This window comes from Marmota monax, unplaced genomic scaffold (genome assembly GCF_021218885.2).
Source record: "Marmota monax isolate L192 unplaced genomic scaffold, Marmota_monax_Labrador192_F-V1.1 WCK01_AAM20220418_F8-fsc00040, whole genome shotgun sequence".
NCBI classification, from domain to species: domain Eukaryota; kingdom Metazoa; phylum Chordata; class Mammalia; order Rodentia; family Sciuridae; genus Marmota; species Marmota monax.
Window position 1 is genome coordinate 8,050,442 of NW_026692782.1, and position 18,933 is coordinate 8,069,374.

The window sequence follows — 18,933 nt, forward strand, 5'->3', positions numbered from 1 at the left end:
AAGTGGCACTTTTCTGTTGTACCATTTTGCTCCTGCAAAGATATTTCTTACTTCTCATCAACTATTTTTTGCCATCACCTTCAATGGTAGTCTATATTTAATTTGAATGTAAATTTTTAGCTCATTTCACTTTTTAAAAAACTGGAAGTCAAATCTAGTTGCAACGTGAAAGTTATTTAAATGCATGAAATTTGACATCCATATTTATGTGAATTATAAAATTCTTTGTCCCCGTATTTGATAGAAATGTTAACTGAATGAAGCTGTATTTTCATTTTGAGGGTTGTTCTTAGCCAAGGCTGAAGCTGTGCATTTTGATATGACAATTAAAAACTCAATTTGACATGTACTACGAAAAAAAACTGGTTAATAAATCTCTGGTGTTAATGTTTTTTTCTGTGCCAAAGTTTTATGAATGTTAGTTCTCATCTCTAAAGCTGTTCTCTCATAAAATGTTTCAAAGTCTTTTTTATCCCTCCACTGTCCAAACAAAAACCACGCTGAAAACACCTGCATGAAATTGCTTTTAATATTCTATGAAGTTTTTTGACATGCCGTAAACACTAATGTGTCTCCATCTTGTATGGAGGACACTTCTCAAGTCAAGTTGACTTTCAGGTGGGCATGACCTAAGGTAGAGGCATGCAAGCTCATTCTGAAATACAGATACTTAATTATTTATAAGGAGTATTTAACTCAAAGAGCTCTGAAGAATTATTAGACTTTAAAGAAATCTGTAAGAATATTAAAATATATTTATTATTTGTTAGTTAGCAAGTTCACATAGTTTATATTCTTAATACCTTTCGAAGTATACTATGTTGTTTTCTATGATTATATTTTTGGGTTTTTTTTCTTTTTAAATGGGGATTGAACCAGAGGTGTCTTACCACTGAGATCCATCCTCAGTCTTTTACATTTTTTTTTAATTAATTTTGAGACAGTATCCCCGCCAAGTTGCTGAGGCTAGCATTGGACTTGTGATCCTCCTGTGTCAGTCTCCCGAGTCTCTGGGATTACAGACATGTGCCACCACACCTGGCTTTATGATTAATTTTTAAGATAAATATACCAAAGTAATTAACTTTGGGAATTGCAAAGCTCATAGATATGGATATGTTGCTGGCACCTTTAAGAGATTTGATTATATTTCTAAAAAATGAAGTATTTATTTACTCAGTTTGATATATTTAAATATAAACTATCTAGATTAAGTTTAACTGTATAAATCTAAGTCTATCTAAATGGCTAAATTCTATTTGTATGCTAAATATAAAGAAAAATTTAAGCTTTGTTTTTAACTCAGTGTTCAATGAAATCATAATAACATAGTGGACAGGTAAGCTACAGAAAGGGATTTATAATCTTCACCATTTGACAGGATTATCTGCCAAATAATGGATAATCCTTTGCTTATATGGAAATTTGTTAATTGGGCCATATAAGATGTTTTCTACACAGTTGTTAGTGTTGGTAATTTGACATAAATGCATTATTTATGTCTTACTGTTTTGTGCCAGACTATGTGTATTAGCTTAAAAATTATGCCCAATAGCCAATGGTAAACAGCCATAATGCATGTTAAGGGGCCATGGATGAAATACATTTATATTGTCCTTTGTGAGGAAATATAAAGGACAAAGCAGTTGCAGAGTCGGAGTTTTATAATAATAACTGACAAAGAGTTCATAATGGCATACAGGGCCAAGGCTTTAGTCTTCCTGGACCTTTTATGGAATTCAGCCATTTGTTGCCACTTAGCCATCACTTAAATACTCAACTATCCATGTGCTGATATTAAGAAGAGGTAAGGAGAGGAATGATGGGGACAGGGGGTCGACATTAAACTGGCAGCTGCATGGAGTTATCTTATCTAACCACTATAATCTAAATAAACATGTTACATTTTAAGAGCTTATGGGTCATATTTTAGTACTGTATCACAAATTGGCTAACAGGGAAGGAAAAATCTTTTTACTTTTGACTGCTTCATTCCTCTGCAGCTTGGTAAGGACTTTAGATAAAAGGTCCAGGAAGACTAAAGCCTTGGCCCTGTATGCCAGCTCAAGAATAGAGGTCATGACACAAAGCAAATCTTAATAAATACAAAAGAATAAAATCCAGTGTATCATATCACATCATATTCTATTGTGAGATCATAATGGAATGACGGTAGAAATCAACAGCGAGAAAAATAATAGAAACCATGTAAACACATAGATATTGAGTACTGCTGTCCTAAATAAAGAGTGAATCAAAGAGAAATGAGAATAGACACCAAGAAATTATTAGAAACAAATGAGAATAGATATACAACGTACGAAAATCTCTAGGACAGTATTAAAGTGGTTTTAAGAAGCAAATTTATAGCACTGAGTGCCTACATTAAAAAATTCAAGAGATCCCAAATATATAAACTATGTTATGCCTCAAGGCCTTAGAAAAATAAGAATATACTAACTCCAAAACCATAGAAGACAGAAAATAATTAAGATCAGAGCTAAAGTGAATGAAATTGAGAATATGAAAACAATTCAGAAAATAATGCAATGAAGAGTTCGGTCTTTGAAAATTAAGTAAGATTGACAAGGTAGCCAAATGAAAGAGGGGGAAGATGCAAATCAACAAGATGAAGGTTGAAAAAAGATATCACTAAAGACCCTTCTGAAATTCAGAGGATTGTCAGAATCTATTTTGAAAATTTAATATCCCAATAAAATGGGAAATCTGGAAGACATTGATAAATGTCTAGACACATATGAACTCCCCAAATTTAATAAGGAAAATACAATCAAAAAGACCAATATCATGTAATGAAATTGAAACAACAATTAAAAGCCTTCCAAAAAAGAAAAGCCCAGGACCTGATGGATTCTCACCTAAGTTATACCAGACTTTTATAGAAGAATTAACACCAGTTCTTCTCAAATTATTCCATGAAATTAAAATGGAGGGAACTTTCCAAAATATATTCTACAAAGCCAGTATAACTCTGATAACAAAACCAATATCTCCGATAAACATAGATGCAAAAATTCTTAATAAAATATTAGCAAAATGCTTTTAAGAACACTCCAAAAATATAATGCACTTGATCAAATGGATCTTGTTCCAGGAATGCAAGGTTGGTTTGATATATGTAAATCAGTGTAATTCACTACTTAAATAGCATCCATGAAAAGAATTTTGTGATCATCTCAACAGACACAGAAAAGACCTTTGATAAAAATTAAAAATCCTGGAGAAGCTAGAGATCAAAGGAACTTACCTCAAAATTATAAAGGCTACTTATGACAAATCCAAAGCCAACATCATACTAAATGGAGAAAAACTAAAAGCATACCTCTAAAATCAGGGCCAAGATTAGGCTGTCCATTCTACCACTCCTATTCAATATAGCCCTCAAAACATTAGCCAGAGTAATCAGGAGCCAAAAGATAATCAAAGGGATACAAACAGGAAAAGAAGAAGTCAAACTAACTCTGTTCATCAATGATATGATCCTATATCTAGAAGACCCAAAAAACTCCACCAGAAGGCTTCTAGAGCTTATAAGTGAGTTCACCAAAGTATCAGGATACAAGATCAACACCCATTAATCAATAGCTTTCCTATGCTCCAGTAATGATTCAACTAATGAAGAAATCAGGAAAACTATTCCATTCCCAAGAACCTCAAAAATTGAAATAAAATAAAATAAAATGCTTAGGAACTAATCTAACCAGGGAGGTAAAAGAGCTTTACAGTGAAAATTATAGAAGAGTGAAGAAAGAAACTGAAAAACACCATAGAAGATGGAAAGATATCCCACGTTCCTGAATAGTCAGAATTAATGTTGTCAACATGGCTATAATATAAAAAGCAATATACTGATCCAATGCAATCCCCATTAAAATACCAATGACATTCATCAGAGAATTAGAAAAATTCTTAAATTCATTTGGAAGAGTAAGAGACCCCAGAATAGCCAAAGCAATAATAAACAAGAAAAGCAAAGCAGAAAGCATCACAATACCTGATCTGAAATTATACTACAGAGCTGTAGTAACAAAAAAAGGTATGGTATTGTTATCAAAATAGACATGAAGACCAATGGAACAGAAGACACTGAGACAAATCCATATACCTACAGCCACCTGATATTTGACAAAGGTGCCAGAAATATATTTTAGAGAAAAGACAGCTTTTTTTTAACCAACAGAAAATTACTTTTTTGGATGACTTCATTGGTCAACTTGAAGAACAAGCCAACTAAACTAATCTAATCTAAACTTGTAGTTACATTTCAAGGAAAAATAAAAGATAAATTGTGTATTTTTATGCCTGAGGAGGGCTTTGTTAAATATTGGTCAAAGAAGTTTTAACTGACATAGTAGAAAATCAAATCACATAGGTTGACATGCCCTTTAGGGCATAGCAAATTGTTGTGGTGATGTGGCTTCAATTGCTAGAACAAATTGGTGATCTGCAGGGTAAATGAAGATTTTGTGTCTAATGCATTTAGATTGCTTTTGACATTATATTCAGTCCCAGTTTCTTGAACAGTTTTATTACCAGCATACCTGAATTGTGATCTGTGGCTAGCTGTTCTGTAGCCATATAATGCCTCAAAATAATTATGATGTTTCACGTGTGATAAACTTTGAAATCCTCCACAGGACATATACAAAAAAAACCAAAGGAAAATAAATTCCAGAATCCAATCTTACGGGGTGAATTGACCTAAAAGAAAGAGAAGAAGCTTCATTACAAAAAGCAAGACAAGAATATACACTCTCTGGGCTGGGGATATAGCTCAGTTGGTAGAGAACCTGCCTAGAATGCACAAGGCCCTTTCAATCCCCAGCACCACAAAAAAAAAAGAAAGAAAGAAAGAAAAGAAGAAAGAAAGAAAGAAAGAAAGAAAGAAAGAAAGAGAATACACACTCTCATCACAAGTTACAAGATAGCAGTATAACAGAAAGCAGTTAATAAGCTTTCACAGTGGATATTAAAGGAAGAAAATATTACTTTAATTCTACCTATACTATGCCTATGCATGTGTGTGCATGCATGCATGCAATACATATACACAGAGACACATAGAGATGCACACACACAGAGTGTGGGTGTGGGAAGCAAGAGAGCACGTGGCTATATGAAATAAGTGGATTAAATCATTCTTCCTATTGACATTGTACTGTGGATACTTTATCCTCAATAGTATATACCTTAGAATATGAACTAGGTTTCTGCTAAGTTTCAACTCAATTTCCATATCTTTCTGTTTCCATAAGTAATGTCATCAATGATATGATCCTAGATCTAGAAGACCAAAAATATGTTTAAGCATTTAGCTGGTAAAAGTGAAACAAAAGATTTTGACAGGAAATATTATATGACTCATTGGACAGTCAGAGAGAATTAGTAAGGAAGCCAGTTTATCATAGTGCCATTTTAGATAATGCAAAGAATGGTACATTTTTAAACAATGATGACAAAATTAGCAGATTCTAAATTAAAAGTCTGCAAAGTTAATAAACATGATGACAGATGACATTTATATTTTTATATATAGCTCTAATAAAGTAATTTTAGAGGATGTTATTTAGTCATGCGACAAATACTTATAGATTTTTTTTCAATAAATCTAATGAATTATTATTTTTTAACTGAATTAAGGGACATGTATAACAGATAGCAAACTATATTAACTTATTTACTCTTTAAACACACCTTTGTTGATTTTCTGTTAGGATTCCAACACTAGGCTACATGCTAGAATTATAACAATGAGCAAGGCGGACATGGAGCCTGACCTTCAGCCCCTGGTTTTAGAGTGTGGATAAAGATGAGTAAGTGGCAGCTGTAATGGAGTGCATTGGTGCCATGGTAAAAGACATATGATGCTGTGGGGGCAGAACCAGATGACATCTACTAGCACATGTCATTGAGGAACTGGCATTCACGAGAGATCTAAGAATAAGACGAAGGGCTATCTCTCCCCTGGGGAACTTTGTGTCTTGAATGTATATTCTTTGTTTTACCCTAAAAGCCTCTCACTTTCAAAGTAGCCAACCTTGTCCCTTGAATGTGTCTATACTTTCTTAAATAAGCTTTTGTCTGTGTCTCTGAACAAAAAAGGAAAAAGGATTAAGATGGAGGGAGGCAGGTACAGGGGAGGGTGGTGTTTGCATGCTTTCCTGGGCATGATGGTTGGCCAGTTGCTTTAAGTGAAATTTCCACTGTAGACAATTGGACTCCAGAAAGGATACAGCATTTCTGCCAAGGGTTTAGAAATAGGAGGGAAAGGGTAACTATGAAGACAATAGAATTTAGTGGTTATTACTCTGCTCAACTGATGCTTTGATTTAAAAAAGTAAATAAAATTGGAGAATAATTGTTGTCTAAAAGTCAAGTGTCAAGGTTAAAAACCTCCTTGGTAGCACCTAAAAACGACACTCACCTCCCACGGCAGAAGAGGAGAGAAAGCTCCCACAAAGGTTATGCTGTCAACCAAGGTATACTTGCTATGTGAAGGTCAGGGCCATGCTTGTGAAAGAACAGGAAACTGACACGTTCTTTGATGCATCCAAATTCTTAAATCTACAGATTTTCCTGAACCTGCAGAAGTAGCAGACTTTCCTGCACAGTAGGCTGGTGATGCACTTTAACTGAGGATGAGGCAGATCTCTCTCACCCTTCAAGATAACATGCACTCCCACAACACCAACACCATACAATACTCAGGTTAAGTCAGTGCAACCCAGCTGGAGGTGTGCTGCACCTGCAGGAGGAGGAAGTGCTGGTCCTAGATAGTAGATACTGGCAGGAGCTACGAGAGGAAGGATGGGATCAAATCCTTATAAAGACCACACGCTAACTGATTGCCTCACTGTAGCTCTTAGTAAGGACCAAATTGTGAAATTACTGGGATTTAACTTCAGTTTAGGTCAAAGATAATTTATTGAGAGTATTCTATCCAAGTGCAGGATTTAACACCCCAGCAAAGACCCAGAAAAAAATTTGCAAACACATTGCTAGAACAGCTCATAGAATTGGGGTAAGTTCACGGTTCATACTAAGTAACATCAAAATGCCAGATTTAATGTGACAGACTCTAAGAGTAGAGATTAAAAAACAGGAGCAGACAGGGCAGCATGTATGTATGTTTCAGAATGCATTTATTATGTAAGGTTGGAAACAATCCCAACATCTGTGTTTCATTACATATCCATCAGGATACATCATTCCAAAATACCGAGAAGTTATCCCTGAGAAGGGCACTGAGTTCAGTGGGTGGCTCTGCTCTCTGGGACATGCTAACAAAAGACGATGCTATTTAAAGCCTAGGCTTATAAATAGCAAGGTTGACAAAACACACACATTCACACACAGACACACACACACACACACACACACACCCTGATAGATGTCAGGCTGCAGCATTTAACTGTGCAAGCAATTATTGCAATGAGTGGCAAAGTCAAAGTGATTCATCCAAGGGAAATTGACCTACAGAAAATTATGGAAAATGGTTAATTGTGCAAGATGCATCTTGAGCAAAAAACAAGGATATTGTCCTATCGACAGAAACAAAGCCACAGCTCCTATGCCCTATTTTCTGGATTTGAGTTTTGGTTTTGGTTTGCTATCTTTTTAAACTATATTGTCTAAAGTAGAGAAAGGCTGGTCCCTGAACATATCTACTTTTAGATTTTTTTTTTTTTTTTGGTTAGCATAGTGGTAGGGGGCTTAAGATTTGGCTATTCTTTTTTTATGTAGAATACTAATTATTTCACATTTTAAATCCTGTGTCATTGTTATCATTTTTATTTCCACTGACTAAAAGCTCTGAGTCCCTGTATTTTATTTTCTTAAGATATTATAACCCCAGAAAGACTCTTGCTCATGAGATTAGATAATGAATATCTTCATTTTTTACAAAGTGAGTGGGATAGAGGGTCAATGAATCCTTACAGAATTTCAGCCCACACCCTCTTCCATTTGTCAACTGAGCCTGACTCCCACTCTCTGCTCTCTGGGACATGCTAACAAATGCTATCTCCATATCCTGAATCTCTTCAGTGTTCTTCAGGAAAAGCAAAGAGAGAGAAACTCTTACTGGGAAAAAAAAAAACTTAAATAAACCCTGTAGCTTCACTTGCTCTTAGTTGACTTCAAAATCACTAATTTTGGAAGCCACACAGCTGGATAACACATTGTTAGTCTCCCATTAGCTTTGCTGTAGATAACACCTCTGATGTGTGGATTTTGATGATAACCGTTGCCTTGGTTACTCTTCCGGGACTTGAAGGCTGCATTTGATGGAAAAAAAAAAAAACAACGGACTCTTCACTTTGGCCTGCGGATGTCCAGCGGGTGACTGGAAAAAAAAATCATAACATTTCCACCCTCATATTGTCTGTCTCCTTTACTGCTTAATCCTTGAGCCAGATTCTATTCAGCTCTGCATATAGACATGTTGATCATTTGGAAAATGGTGTTCAGAACTATAATGCAGGATTAACTTAACCCAGACTTGTCTAACCTCCTTCCTCCCCCCTTCAAAGTTAATGACACATAACAGTCTCCATGACAGGAAACAGCAGATCCCGAAAGGGGAAAAAAGAGGTGGCATGCAAGTTCCTGGAAGATCTCACACTATTCTCAGAAAAGACATGAATATTCCTCCCCTCTGTAGCCTACCCTCTCCTTCATTATTCCTATCCTATTCAAAACCACGCAGTCCCCTGGAGTTGAGAAGTTGATTTGCAAGCAAAACTGCTGCTTCTCCATGCCTTTGCCGCTGAATGAAGCCTTTCTTTCTCCCTAACACTTGTTGCTGGGTCATCGGTTCTTCTGTGGGAGGAGTTTCCAGATCCTGGGTTCAGTAAAATCTACAGTCTCCTCACACAAAATTCAGGTGGCACCTGTCTCCATGATTCTTACTTGATTTCTCTCCTCCACATCTCCTCTCCTGTTCTCCTTGTTCTTGAAGGGATATAATGAAAAACTTTAGAAAAGATTTCTCACCATCAGCCTTGTTTCACCAGTTTTACTAAATATCTTTGGGAAATCAGGCCCTTTCTTATGAAGGTTGTTTTTTCTGTTTTGTTGTTGTTGTTTGTTTAAGTCTATGCCAAGCTCTCAGTGACTTGACTTTGGATATCTGTAGACACTGGAGCTTCCATCTACAAGACACAGTCCACACTATATTATCTCATGGGGCTCCAGGAAGGACATAAGAGAGCACTCCCTTTCCCTTCTAGAACTGAAATAGAGTAAATAAGAGGGAGAGTGAACTGCTATGGGGCAGAAGTCTAGTGCTTCAAACCTTGAGTTTGGGGTGGTGGTGAACATCTCTATTGCACACAGAGGAGCCCCCTTTCCTGTGTGAAATGTCCAGGCTGAAAATAAGGAAAATGGCAGAGGTAAAGTGTGAGTTACAAGGGTAGAGGGAAATTTTGAATTATAAAATGAAGAGGAAATGCCAATTCCTGAGAGCATGGGGAGACTCAGCCCATATCTCATCCACACTTGATAAGCGGGATGTACCCTACAAAGGTAATTCGGATACATCACAGGTAATCTGCATGGCCTCCTACAGACTAAGGAAATTAATGGGTTTTTGTTTGTTTTGCTTTGTTTTATTGTGGATATCCAAAGGAGTCTACTTGGGAACAATTATATAAGGACTACATTTTCTTCCTCCCCTTCTCTTCCATGAGACGGACACTTATTCATTTATAGTCTGCTAAAACAGTCATTGCAAGCTAGAATGATAGAAGGGATTTCGCAATAAGATGGACAATACAGAGGGAAATTTATGTTTGTATTTTATAGCTGTCATTCCAAAGCTAAGTAAGGCAAGCCATTTTTCTCATTTCCTTCTTTTATGTGTGGGTCCAATAAGAGGTAATGGTGCCAATCTTCATCCAGAGGAAAACAGTGCAATCTGGCTTAGAGCAGTACAGTGACATTGTCATTATTTTGGTGGAAATATGGGTGTAAAGTCTAGGAAAACAGTATTGGGAAGAGGCTGGGAGGGAGAAAGGGAAAGGCAGAAAAGATCTTCCTAATGCCATCAAAGAAACTGAAAGGTGTGAAGAGAGAATGAATAAAAACCTATTTTGTACCATCATCTCTAGTGTGTGGACATGTCTAAGCATGTAATTTTAAAACTGTATTTTCTTTCTGCTAATGGATATTTCCTCCTTGATTTTGCAAAGCTTAAGGACATTACTAAAGAATATAAAAGAAGTCTAATAATACTGGAGCATTGTAAGGTGGAATTCTCTCCAAACACTTACTGATACTGGCTAGAATAGTAGGTGTTTTCTATTTTGGATTTTCTGAACTTAAAATACTGGTCTATTTTAAATTTTACTGGCCTACGTAAACATTGTTAGTTTGAATTATTTCTTGGTAATAAAGATGGTATTGTCATTACTATCTTTTTTTTATTGTTGGCTGTTCAAAACATTACATAGTTCTTGATATATCATATTTCACACTTTGATTCAAGTGGGTTATGAGCTCCCATTTTTACCCCATATACAGATTGCAGAATCACATCAGTTACACATCCATTGATTTACATATTGCCATACTAGTGTCTGTTGTGTTCTGCTGCCTTTCCTATCCTCTACTATCCCCCCTCCCCTCCCCTCCCCTCCCCTCTTCTCTCTCTGCCCCCTCTACTGACATTCATTTGTCCCCCTTGTATTATTTTTCCCTTTCCCCTCACTTCCTCTTGTATGTACTTTTGTATAACTCTGAGGGTCTCCTTCCAATTCCATGCAATTTCCCTTCTCTCTCCCTTTCCCTCCCACCTCTCATCCCTGTTTAATGTTAATCTTCTTCTCATGCTTTTCGACCCTACTCTGTTCTTAGTTACTCTCCTTATATCAAAGAAGACATTTGGCATTTGTTTTTTAGGGATTGGCTAGCTTCACTTAGCATAATCTGCTCTAATGCCATCCATTTCCCTGTAAATTCTATGATTTTGTCATTTTTTAATGCAGAGTAATACTCCATTGTGTATAAATGCCACATTTTTTTTATCCATTCATCTATTGAAGGGCATCTAGGTTGGTTCCACAGTCTTGCTATTGTGAATTGTGCTGCTATGAACATCGATTTAGCAGTGTCCCTGTAGCATGCTCTTTTTAGGTCTTTAGGGAATAGACCGAGAAGGGGAATAGCTGGGTCAAATGGTGGCTCCATTCCCAGCTTTCCAAGAAATCTCCATACTGCTTTCCAAATTGGCTGCACCAATTTGCAGTCCCACCAGCAATGTACAAGTGTACCCTTTTCCCCACATCCTCGCCACCACTTGTTGTTGTTTGACTTCATAATGGCTGCCAATCTAACTGGAGTGAGATGGTATCTTAGGGTGGTTTTGATTTGCATTTCTCTGACTGCTAGAGATGGTGAGCATTTTTTCATGTACTTGTTGATTGATTGTATGTCCTCCTCTGAGAAGTGTGTGTTCAGGTCCTTGGCCCATTTGTTGATTGGGTTGTTTGTTCTCTTATTGTCTAATTTTTTGAGTTCTTTGTATACTCTGGATATTAGGGCTCTATCTGAAGTGTGAGGAGTAAAGATTTGTTCCCAGGATGTAGGCTCTCTATTTACCTCTCTTATTGTTTCTTTTGCTGAGAAAAAACTTTTTAGTTTGAGTAAGTCCCATTTGTTGATTCTAGTTATTAACTTTTGTGCTATGGGTGTCCTATTGAGGAATTTGGAGCCCGACCCCACAGTATGTAGATCGTAGCCAACTTTTTCTTCTATCAGACGGCGTGTCTCTGATTTGATATCAAGCTCCTTGATCCATTTTGAATTAACTTTTGTGCATGGCGAGAGAAAGGGATTCAGTTTCATTTTGTTGCATGTGGATTTCCAGTTTTCCCAGCACCATTTGTTGAAGATGCTATCCTTCCTCCATTGCATGCTTTTAGCCCCTTTATCAAATATAAGGTAGTTGTAGTTTTGTGGATTGGTTTCTGTGTCCTCTATTCTGTACCATTGGTCCACCCGCCTGTTTTGGTACCAGTACCATGCTGTTTTTGTTACTATTGCTCTGTAGTATAGTTTGAAGTCTGGTATCGCTATACCGCCTGATTCACACTTCCTGCTTAGCATTGTTTTTGCTATTCTGGGTCGTTTATTTTTCCATATGAATTTCATGATTGCTTTCTCTATTTCTACAAGAAATGCCGTTGGGATTTTGATTGGCATTGCATTAAACCTATAGAGAACTTTTGGTAATATCGCCATTTTGATGATGTTAGTTCTGCCTATCCATGAACAGGGTATATTTTTCCATCTTCTAAGATCTTCTTCTATTTCTCTCTTTAGGGTTCTGTAGTTTTTATTGTATAAGTCTTTCACCTCTTTTGTTAGGTTGATTCCCAAGTATTTTTTTTTTTTTTGAAGATATTGTGAATGGAGTGGTTGTCCTCATTTCCATTTCAGAGGATTTGTCGCTGATATACAGGAATGCCTTTGATTTATGCGTGTTGATTTTATATCCTGCCACTTTGCTGAATTCATTTATTAGCTCTAATAGTTTCTTTGCAGACCCTTTTGGGTCTGCTAGGTATAGAATCATGTCATCTGCAAATAGTGATAATTTAAGTTCTTCTTTTCCTATTTTGATGCCTTTAATTTCTTTCGTCTGTCTAATTGCTCTGGCCAGTGTTTCGAGAACTATGTTGAACAGAAGTGGTGAGAGAGGGCATCCCTGTCTTGTTCCAGATTTTAGAGGGAATGCCTTCAATTTTTCTCCATTCAGAATGATGCTAGCCTGAGGCTTAGCATAGATTGCTTTTACAATATTGAGGTATGTTCCTGTTATCCCTATTTTTTCTAGAGTTTTGAACATAAAGGGATGCTGTACTTTGTCGAATGCTTTTTCCGCATCTATCGAGATGATCATATGGTTCTTATTTTTAAGTCTATTGATGTGGTGAATAACATTTATTGATTTCCGTATATTGAACCATCCTTGCATCCCAGGGATGAATCCTACTTGATCATGGTGCACAATTTTTTTGGTATGTTTTTGTATCCGATTCGCCAGAATTTTATTGAGGATTTTTGCATCTAGGTTCATTAGAGATATTGGTCTGTAGTTTTCTTTCTTTGAAGTGTCTTTGTCTGGTTTAGGTATCAGGGTGATGTTGGCCTCATAGAATGAATTTGGAAGTTCTCCCTCTTTTTCTATTTCCTGAAGTAGCTTGAAAAGTATTGGAATTAGTTCCTCTTTAAAGGTTTTGTAAAACTCTGCTGTATACCCATCCGGTCCTGGGCTTTTCTTAGTTGGTAGTCTTTTGATGGTTTCTTCTATTTCCTCAATTGATATTGGTCTGTTTAGGTTGTCTATATCCTCCTGACTCAATCTGGGCAGATCGTATGACTTAAGAAATTTATCTATGCCTTCACTATCTTCTAATTTATTGGAGTATAAGGATTCAAAATAATTTTTGATTATCTTCTGTATATCTGAAGTGTCTGTTGTGATATTGCCTTTTTCATCCCGTATGCTAGTAATTTGAGTTCTCTCTCTTCTTCTCTTCGCTAGCATGGCTAAGGGTCTGTCGATTTTGTTTATTTTTTCAAAGAACCAACTTTTAGTTTTGTCAATTTTTTCAATTGTTTCTTTTGTTTCGATTTCATTAATTTCAGCTCTGATTTTAATTATTTCTTGCCTTCTACTTCTTTTGCTGTTGTTTTGCTCTTCTTTTTCTAGGATTTTGAGATGAAGTATGAGATCATTTATTTGTTGGTTTTTTCTTTTTTTAAGGAATGAACTCCAAGCAATGAATTTTCCTCTTAGAACCGCTTTCAATGTGTCCCATAGATTCCGATATGTTGTGTCTGTGTTTTCATTAATCTCTAAGAATTTTTTAATTTCCTCCTTGATGTCTTCTATAACCCATTGATCATTCAGTAACCTATTGTTCATTCTCCAAGTGATGTATTCTTTTTCCTTCCTTCTTTTATCGTTGATTTTCAGTTCCATTCCATTATGATCAGATAGGATGCATGGTATTATCTCTACTCCTTTATATTGTCTAAGAGTTTCCCTGTGACATAATATATGATCTATTTTTGAGAAGGATCCATGTTCTGCTGAGAAAAAGGTGTAACTGCTTGATGTTGGGTGGTATATTCTATATATGTCAATTAAGTCTAGGTTATTAATTGTGTTATTGAGTTCTATAGTTTCCTTATTCAACTTTTGTTTGGAAGATCTGTCCAGTGGCGAGAGTGGTGTGTTGAAGTCTCCCATGATTATTGTATGGTGGTCTATTAGACTCTTGAACTTGAGAAGAGTTTGTTTGATGAACATAGCTGCACCATTGTTTGGGGCATATATATTTATGATTGTTATGTCTTGTTGGTGTATGGTTCCCTTAAGCAGTACGTAGTGTCCCTCTTTATCCCTTTTGATTAACTTTGGCTTGAAATCTATTTTATTTGATATGAGTATGGACACTCCTGCTTGTTTCCGAAGTCCATATGAGTGATATGATTTTTCCCAACCTTTCACCTTCAGCCTATGTATGTCTTTTCCTATCAAATGCGTCTCCTGTAGGCAGCATATTGTTGGGTCTTGTTTTGTGATCCATTCTACTAGCCTGTGTCTCTTGATTGGTGAGTTTAAGCCATTAACATTTAGGGTTATTATTGAGATATGGGTTGTTCTTCCAGCCATATTTGTTTATTTATGTTACTAAACATGGTTTGTTTTCCTCTTTGATTATTTTCCCCCCTTTACTGTCCTACCTCCCACTGTTGGTTTTCATTGTTATTTTCCATTTCCTCTTCCTGTAATGTTTTGGCGAGGATGTTTTGAAGAGATGGTTTTCTAGCTGCAAATTCTTTTAACTTTTGTTTATCGTGGAAGGTTTTAATTTCATCTTCCATCCTGAAGCTTAATTTCGCTGGAAACACAATTCTTGGTTGGAACCCATTTTCTTTCAGTGTTTGAAATATGTTATTCCAGGATCTTCTAGCTTTCAGAGTCTGTGTTGAAAGATCAGCTGTTATCCTGATTGGCTTACCCCTAAATGTGATCTGCTTCCTTTCTCTTGTAGCTTTTAAAATTCTCTCCTTATTCTGTATGTTGGGCATCTTCATTATAATGTGTCTAGGTGTGGGTCTCTTATGATTTTGCACATTCGGCGTCCTGTAGGCTTCTAGGATTTGGGATTCTGTCTCATTCTTCAAGTCTGGGAAGTTTTCTCGTATTATTTCATTGAATAGATTGCTCATTCCTTTGGTTTGAAACTCTGTCCCTTCCTGTATCCCAATGACTCTTAAATTTGGTCTCTTGATGTTATACCATATTTCTTGGATGTTCTGCTCATGGTTTCTTAACAGTCTTGCTGAGCTGTCTATGTTCTTTTCAAGTTGAAATACTTTATCTTCATTGTCTGATGTTCTATCTTCTAAGTGTTCTACTCTGCTGGTAGTATTCTCAATTGAGTTTTTAAGTTGGTTTATTGCTTCCTGCATTTCTAGGATTTCTGTTTGTTTTTTATAACCTCTATCTCCCTGTATAGTTGATCTTTTGCTTCTTGGATTTGTTTATGTAATTCATTGTTGAAGTGATCTTTCATTGTCTGATTTTGCTGTCTGATGTCTTCCTTGAGACTCCAGATCATCTGAAGCATGTATATCCTGAATTCTTTATCTGACATTCCATCTGCTGCAGCTATTACCTCTTCTAACGTTGAGTTGACCTGCATTGCTTGTGGTCCTTTCTTTCCTTGTCTCTTCATACTGTTCGCGTTCCTTTCTACTTGGTGAAACTGTTGTGCTGTTGAATTTTCCCCCTATATATTTATATTGGTCTTGTATAGTTGCAAAGTCTCCCTCGCAGGCGCGGGCGGCGGCTCTGCCCCTCCTCCAATTGGGGCAATGTGCCTACCACGCCGGCAGGCCGCTGGGCCTGCTTTGCCGGTTGGTAGCAGGTCCGCCTACCTTGCAGGCGTGGGCGGCGGCTCTGTCCCTCTGTGGTCGCAGTTCTGCCTACTTTGCAGGCGCAGGCAGCGGCACTGCCCCTCTGCAGGCCTCTGGGGCTGTTCTGCCAGTGGGTCGCAGGTCCGCCTACCTTGCAGGCGCGGGGGGGGGGGGACGGCTCTACCCTTCCTCAGGCCACTGGGCCTGTTCTGTCTGTCGGTTGCAGGTCTGGCCTGTTCTGATGGTGGTCACAGTTCCGTCTACCTTGCAGGCGCGGGGGGAGGGGGCGGCTCTGCCTCTCAGCAGGCCGCTGCTCCTCTTCTGCCGGTGGGTCGCAGGCCCGCCTTCCTTGCAGGAGTGATTGGAAGCTCTGCCCCTCCGCGGGCCACTGGGCCTTTTCTGTCGGTGGTCACAGTTCCTCCTACCTGGCAGGCGCGGGGGGTGGGGGGCGGCTCTGCCCCTCAGCAGGCCGCTGGGCCTGCTCTGTGGGTGGTCACAGTTCTGTCTACCTTGCCGGCGCAGGGGGAGGGGGCGGCTCTGCCTCTCAGCAGGCCACTGCTCCTCTTCTGCCGGTGGGACGCAGGCCCGCCTACCTTGCAGGAGTGATTGGAAGCTCTGTCCCGCCGCGGGTCACTGGGCCTGCTCTGTGGGTGGTCACAGTTCCCTCTATGTTGCCGGCGCAGGGGAAGGGGGCGGCTCTGCCTCTCAGCAGGCCGCTGCTCCCAGTGGGTCGCAGGCCCGCCTACCTTGCAGGAGTGATTGGAAGCTCTGTCCCGCCGCGGGCCACTGGGCCTTTTCTGTCGGTGGTCACAGTTCCGCCTACCTGGCAGGCGCAGGGTGTGGGGGGCGGCTCTGCCCCTCAGCAGGCCGCTGGGCCTGCTCTGTGGGTGGTCACAGTTCCCTCTACCTTGCCAGCGCAGGGGGAGGGGGCCTCATTACTATCTTAATCTCTTCTAGTTCCTCAAAGTTTTATCTCAATATTAAGATTCCCCATGTATTTTTATTATTCTGGTCATTTTTTCTACTAGTGACTTAGATGCTGAAAAAAACTCACTAAAATTATAAAAAGAAAACAACTATGGCAATTTTCTAATGTAAAAACTTGGAAATTCCCTATGATAAATGTGTGTCTCCTGTGAAAATGATTTGTTTATGATAAGATGGCTGTGAAATCTAGGTTTTCTAAGCAGAACCTGAAACAAAGATTTATATGGGAAGGAAGCAAAGGAAGCAGAGAAAGAGGGGACACAGAAGTGGAGACAGCAAAGACCCCTGAGGAGAAGCCCTGTGATTGATCTGGCCATCCCTCTTAGCAAGAGTGGCCCAACCCCAAGCCAGAGAAAGCTTTTGAGTCCCCATCTCACTCTGCCCACTTCTTAGACTTCATGTGTGTCATTTCCTCCATCTATGATGCTTCCTTCTGTCCCATCCCTCAATCTGCCCACCATGTGCATTTTTATAGTCTCAGTTCATGAGTTTGAATGCCATTTACCAAAGAGGATTCTGTGTGCTTCCTTCTGCCTATTTCTTCTTAACAATTCACCTTCTTAACAATTATTTTTCTTTGCAGTCCTTATGTCTTGTAAATACTGAGTTCTTTGGGTAAGTATTGGTTTCATGTCCACCTCCCTCATGAGGCACAAAGTGATAGAAATATTATGTGTTGCACAGTTCTAGTGATGTGCTCGAGTTTGGGACCCCCAAAAGACCACCAGAGACCAAGATTGATGTAAGCAGCAAAGAGGTGTTTATTGCCAGCTAGCTCAGTCCTCCGCACACACAGCAACTGGTGATGCTGAGAGGCCCAGAGCCAGGGTTTGCAGCAGTTTTATACACTCTTTGGGGAAGGCGGGGACCCCCACATACATCATAGCATCTCTTAGCAAATCATCACATACCGCGGGAAAATCGTAAAACAACTCTAAAACATGATTAGCACATTCACTGGTGGGAACAAGGTGGGTAAGGGTGATTGGTTACTACAAGAGGAGGATTCCTTTGAACTGATTGGTTTAAGCCAAGAGGGTAGTACTGCTGAACTACATGGTTTCCCAACATGTTATCAACCATCTTAAACTACTGGGAGGGTCATCTGGCATCCCAGGTATTTCCCTGTCTCATGCTGATTGGTGGCTGCTACGGGGTTGCTATGGGTCCCCACCTAGCCTGACTAGAGTCAGGGACACTTGGCACCAGAGATCTCTCCTGTTATTTGCAGACAAAAAACTCAGCAGGGTGGGTATGTGCCTAGGAGTGCTCTGTGAGTTTTTTCCACGGACAAGGGCCACACCCCCTTCCTTGGACAGGCTTTGCTCTGAGGTAGAGGCTGGTTTCTCAAAAATGGGGTCACATCAGTTTCTCACTAGGTGGATGACTGTACTCAGTACAGTCTTTTTTGAGAGAGAAAATGAATGAATAAAAGTGTCATTTTTATTTACTGTTTGTGAGTTAGGCTTACATCCCTGAGTAGAGATGAGTAAGACTATTAAAAAAGGAGATTATTGAATGTAGTTCTTGAGGAGATGCAGAGTTGTGGCTCCTGGCATAGCACTTGCACATAGTTTGGCCACATTATGTATTTATGCAAGCGTTAAGAAGGCAAAGAACAAAGAAAGAATTCAGGAATGGTTAGAGTGAATAATTATCATCACATAAGTCCCTTGGTTTTTTTGGTGCAGAGGCTAATAATGCCCCGGCCTCATTACTTCTGTGGATGAAAGTACTGGAGATTTGGTTTCTAGTTATACAATATAGGTAATTCTGAATTTACATAAAAATTGCTCTTCCACTGCCTTTACTCTTAATTGAGGGGCCGTGAAGGATTGTATAAGCTTCCAATATTGGAATTCTTAAAATTGCTTCATTCTATTAATCAAAAATTGGTTTAATACTTTTTTTCCTAAAAACTCTACAATATTGACACATTCTAAGAGCTTCTCGGTAGGTACATATTTTATTTCAGAAATATGTTTTGTGAAT